Source organism: Schistocerca americana, chromosome 1 (genome assembly GCF_021461395.2).
Source record: "Schistocerca americana isolate TAMUIC-IGC-003095 chromosome 1, iqSchAmer2.1, whole genome shotgun sequence".
NCBI classification, from domain to species: domain Eukaryota; kingdom Metazoa; phylum Arthropoda; class Insecta; order Orthoptera; family Acrididae; genus Schistocerca; species Schistocerca americana.
Window position 1 is genome coordinate 320,289,346 of NC_060119.1, and position 6,000 is coordinate 320,295,345.

At 41.1% G+C, this 6,000-nt stretch overlaps 1 protein-coding gene across 1 annotated transcript in view; it reads right to left on the reverse strand.

The window, feature by feature from the left end:
- Positions 1-5,526, reverse strand: part of LOC124598550 (juvenile hormone epoxide hydrolase 1-like) — a 48,108-nt gene extending 42,582 nt beyond the window's left edge. Inside the window, exon 1 of the mRNA XM_047136008.1 lies at positions 5,378-5,526. The gene's annotated coding sequence lies outside the window, so the exon portion shown is untranslated. The remainder of the gene's footprint in view (positions 1-5,377) is intronic.
- Between the last annotated feature and the right edge of the window lie 474 nt (positions 5,527-6,000).

Here is a 6,000-nt window from a genome sequence, read left to right on the forward strand (position 1 = left end):
AGCACATCGTTCAGCGCACACCGTCGAACATGGGGCCCCGCACCAGGCGACCCCTTTATGTTGCCATGTTCATTCCACGATAAATTCGAGACTGGATCGTGGATCGATGGAAACGTGTCACCTAATAAATCACGTTTCTTATCAAACCAAGTTGATGAACGCGTGCTGATACGCTGCCGTCCTCGCAAAGGTGCAATGCGCCAGAGTTGTTATGGACAGTATTGTGCCTGGGTTTCCATGGGACCTGTGATCGTAGTCGATGGCACCGTAGCGGCTACGGACCACCTGCTTCTCTTTATGCTTGACGTAGTCCCCGTTAAGGGGCTCCGGAAAGGCTCAAAATCATGAAAAGTTCAATTTTTACTTTTTTGCGTTTTCTGAACCTGCAGACTATTACCTTTTAATAGATATATAATTTATTCAATTCCGAAGACTAAAACTATTTTTAATTTTTTTTTGAAATGTGTTCTACATGGGCGTGACCCACTGTGGCGCTTTTAAACTGCTGTCAAATGGTGTTATTATTAACGTCCGTGTTCATCAGGTACATTTTAGTGATGTGAGATAAAGTATGTGTTGTGGCTAACCTGTGATGGTTCAATATATATCGCTGTTGTCGATTGTTTCATGTTTATTTACTCTGTCGTTATCTCGAAAATATTCGTAATTAATTCTGTTTCTTGAGTCTCTGTTTTGTTGAAGTATAATAATGAGTAAAAGTAAAGTTATTAGAAATCCTCTGAAGGCTTTTAAGAAAAGGAGAAATGTTGGAAAGCCAAAGGTATGTGTTATTACTGTAAACAATAAAGACGATAACCAAGTGAGTGAACCTAACCTCTCAAGTACACCTGCCCATAGCAGTCAAAGTGGGAAAGAAAATACTTCACAGAAGAAGCTTGGTTCAATGAGTGAAAACTATGAATGTTTTATGGGCGAATCGGATGTGAATGAAATATTTGATATGTCGGTTCTCAAAGGAATTTTTTCAAACTGTGTAAGATGTATTCATTGTAGTGAAGTTGGTCTGGAACTCTCCATAATAAAGCACGTAGGACTTGCTAGTGAAATACAACTGAAATGTGATAAGTGTTCATACATGACCACCTTTTGGAACAGTGTTGCAGTAACTGCAACTGAAGAAAATGGTAGCAAAATCTACGAACACAACAACGAGCGATGCTTGCTTTAGACAAGGAACGCCTTCGGGCTGCAGACAGGGCTGTAAAGAGTCTAGAAATACAAGCAAGAGTAAACAGGAGGAGGAACAAGAGGAAGCTGGAGGAGTAGTTTGCAGAGGATGAAGATAATCCATCCTATGGACCTGGAATGCACTAAAAAGTTAATCCAATCTTTGTCGCTCGATTCCCAAATTTTTATTTTCTCATACTAATTACATGTGTTCTAAGGATCTTCCAAACATATTTGTTTCAAACTTTCAGTAAATGTTACACAGTACCTTCTGCATAATTTAACACAGCCTTTTTCCAAAAACTGTATATTTTTGAATATATAAATAAAAAATTGCAAAAAAATGTTGTGAATTTTCATTACAATTGAAAAAAAATCATCTTTAATAACTGAACTAAAATTTTGTAAAATCCCTGTGTTAAGTTGTAGCCCATATTCCAATAAATAATCTGTAAAAAGTTCAACTTCCTACCTCAAATACTTTGTGAGGAAAGATGTAATTTATAAGCGTTATTTTAACATTGCAAGTATAGGGCGTTCCGGAGCCCCTTAACATCTTCCTTCACGATACCTGGCCATGTCACAAGGCCAGAATCGTGACACTGTACCGAATTAGCAGTTTTGTGAGCCATACTAAATCAAGTGTTCGTTTTGCAGGGGATTTGTGTTTAGGCAAGAGTTTGTCAGAGATATGCTGCGGGATTTATTAGCGGCCATAGTCAGTGCATAGAATTTATCTTTGCATTAGAAGTTTGAACGTCTCAAACTTCATACCATGAGCAGAATAATTTTTCACCAGACGTTTGCTGAGTGTAAACACAAGAGGAAGATCCTGCTGGAATAGTTAGTTCATAGCTGTCATCCCAAAGTTGGGTACAAATAGATTTCACTTCACTGCGTTGCTTTGCGGCATGACCCAAATTGGTGGTGTTCATACTCTTGGTTACAGGTAAACTATGCTTTAATAGACTTCGTCATTTATAAATAATCTTTGATGACAAGTGTTCTGTAACCTACATATAGCCTGTTGTTACTTAAGCTACGTTTTCTTATTTCAAGCGGTACGTCCGCGACTTAGTGGTTTCCCGTAGATTCCCTATGAATCTCAACTTGGTGTTCTTTTGTTTGCAATTTGCCCTTACGAATATCGTCAATTTTTATTCATGGATATATGGTAAAAGATCCTTCTCTGTGATCTTGATTCCTACCTTACTAATAACAAGTTTGGGTCGACTCTTTTTGGGTCGTTCATATTCCATGATTTTCGTTTAAATTGGGATTACTGATTATGCTGCCAATTTGAACCAGATAACTGATTCCCAAAACCTATTATTTATTTAATAGGTTGCACGTAGAACGTGAACAACACTGAAACCTGCAAAACACGAAACGAGAGTGTAAAAAGTGAATAAATACTGTACGAGAACTCATTATTACTGCTTGGCCAAAGACACATGGACGTCAAAAAATAATGATAGATACGTAACCGTGACAGCGCATTTCGTAACAGGTTCTCATACAGGCTTTGAAACAAAGTTTGATGACAAATATCGCGCTGTGCGATCTAAGAAGTCTCGTGTCTTACAGAAAACTATTGTCATAAATAAGTAGATTTCCACTTATTTCGTTCCTTTTTTTTTTTTTTTTTTTTTTTTTTTTTTTTACAACTGCACGAAACTGCGCACACATTTCAATGTGAAATTTCCATACTACACTTTCATGTAGTATACAAGGTGTAAATTTTAAGTTGACAAACCAGAATAACTCGAAAAATAAGCTTCACACGAAAAAATGTGTGGAATCCAAAGTTGATTATATTCGAGGGGGACATCTGCTGGTGCTAAAATTAGTCCGCCACCCCAGCCCCCCGGGGGTGCGACGGGTGGAAATTCTGAAATTTCAAATGGGAACCTCCATTTTTTATTGCAGAATCGGATTCTACATTAAAAAGCTACGTACATTTTGTCTTAAACATTTGTTTAGATACTTGGCAGTTGGCGCTGTAATTCAAGAAAATCCATGTTCTCATTTTTGCGTGGAAAATAGTTACGGATAAATAAAAAATACTTGTTTCCTTCGTTAATTTTGATTCGTTAAAACTAAAACTGTCCCTCTCTCCCCATAGGGTGAGGTTTGAGAGAGAGAGAGAAATTAGAGTTTTACAAATGTTGACCCAAATATTAATTTTTTCCGCAGATATTTGGGTCAACATTTGTAAAACTCCCAACAAAATTTCTGATCAACATCGTTTGGTTGCAGATGACAAGTTACCTGTAATATGTAATACACAAGTGGTCCTGAAAAATCATGCACACCTAGTGTAAAGGTATTAACAACAAGAAACGAATTATTGTTTGAACTAAATATCCACATAAGTTTGTAATCATTTAGTAAAAATGTTCACATTACAGATTAAGTAAAACGGAAACCCACTGATTATGGCACAGCGGTGCTGAAACATGTTTGGGTACTTGGAAAAAACGGTGTTTTGCGTAACTGGCGGACCCCACATCCTACAATTGTAACTGCAAACACGGTAAACACAAAGAGCTGCAAATCCAAATAATGAAGATTCTGCGTTGTTGCTGTGGAACTGTTTGCGAAGGGGAAAAGCTCTGCACTCTGACCCTGTTAACTGTTACCGGAAGAACGAATTCGTACCACCTGCGAATTAGAACCGGCCCGGCTGGAGCTGTTGCAGAGTCACAGCTGCCGCAACGAACTGGTGGGACGTTGCTGAGGAGCGCAATGTCTGCAGGCGCGGTAATAACACCCCACCCTAGCCAGCAGTCTGTTCGTAATAGGTTGCGAGACGGAACTCTAAGGCTGGCTATCATAATGAAATGGCAGGAATGGTACTGTTTTTTTTTTTAAATTACTAAAATTTTAAACGCAAGAAGAAAAGTATTGTGTTAATAGCTGAAGATTTCCCATTGCTCCCAAAACGAGGTGAATGCTGAAAGCTAGCTTTTCTGTTGGTGAATCTTCTCCTACACAAATTTAAAGAGGCCCTGCATGCAACGTATTATTTGCATAAAGAGTACGAATGTGTAACACTAGTATTTAAATAGATACTTCAAATATCGCCTATCCCTTAATTAGTAGCTGAGTCTATAATTAACACGTTTATTGTGGTTGTTATGTTTGTTACAAGTGTTTTTCTTACTTTGGACTTACAGGTCTCGTGAATATGTCTGATTTCTGTTCAAATGGTTCAAATGGCTCTGAGCACTATGCGACTTAACTTCTGAGATCATCAGTCGCCTAGAACTTAGAACTAATTAAACCTAACTAACCTGAGGACATCACACACATCCATGCCCGAGGCAGGATTCGAACCTGCGACCGTAGCGGTCGCCCGGCTCCAGACTGTAGCGCCTAGAACCGCACGGTCACTCCGGCCGGCTCTGATTTCTGTAATATCCTCGTCTTTATCAACTTAATTAAGAAACTGGCTGCACAACGAATACCGTCCCTTTCTGTGATGTCGAATATTGGAAGCGCAGTGCAAGGTGGTTTTGTCAATCCGGAATACGTCTGGCGGACCTTAGTGTGCTTCCTCGGCTTTTCATCTTCCTCTTTTAGGATCTTAATTTGACAAGCAAGCTTTGCTTGGCAAAAAATTCGGAGATTGTGACAGGCTGTTTTCTTTTAATTTTCTTCGACAACCATCCAGGAATCGACAGCAGACTAAAAGCACACGCTGCAAGTGGTGATGGAGACGCTCCCGTTGTATTCTCGCCATGCTGAGAATACAAATCAAATGGCCCTGAGCACTATGGGACTTAACTGCCGAGGTCATCAGTCTCCTAGAACTTAAACTTAAACCTAACTAACTTAAGGACATCACACACATCCATGCCCGAGGCAGGATTCGAACCTGCGACCGTAGCGGTCGCGCGGTTCCAGACTGTAGCGCCTAGAACCGCTCGGCCACCCCGGCCGGCCTGATAATACAACTGGAACGTTACGTCACGGCTTGTAGCACACACTTCTGGAGTTTTAGTTTGTTGACGACGACTGTCTAGACGAAACCAGTTATGTAATGCGAAATCCTTTTGATTCTTGTCGAATAAAAACAAGTTTGCTCGGTCTGTAGCCCATCTTGATAACATCCACATTAGTTCGTTGTTTTCCCAGTTTGGCACCGGGAGTACTCTGACTAATTGCCAGACCGTTGTCCACTTACCGTAAAAACTCGCCACAGTGCTGTGGAAAACCCTGTTGCCGTCCTCTCGACTAGGCAACTCCGAGAGACACAGCTGGCAGCCGGCAACTGACTACTGGCTGGCGCCTTGGCGTCGACTGAGCACCTGAGCACACTGGCAGCTCCGTAACAGCTGCGCGCTGCTCCTGACGACTGCAGTACTTGCGACGTAGCGTGACGCGACGAAAGTGACGCGCTGTCCGCGCTGGAAGGTGTCACTGGAGACGCACAAAACTGCGCTCACAAAGTTTTCTTACGCCCGACATAAAATAATCCAGTCATCCAGATTTACGGTCAACAGTGGACACAGTCACGTTGTCTGCCGACGTGCAGCAGGCCATTTGCAATGATTCACGTTGTGGCAACCACGGAGCATGCGTCTTTTTGGAATTCGTAGCTAGATCTGTCTACGTAGGCCCGGATCTAGAGGTGGGGGGGGGGGGGGGCACAAATCTGGCTATCTGACCCTGGCAGCAATTTCATGGATGCCAAATCCATATTCTTGAAAAAAATATCTTGTTTCACAAATGGCCTAGCATCCAGCGCAGGTTGGTTAATCGATTACTCATATGAGTTTGAAACGCATTCCTGTTGGTTTCTGAACA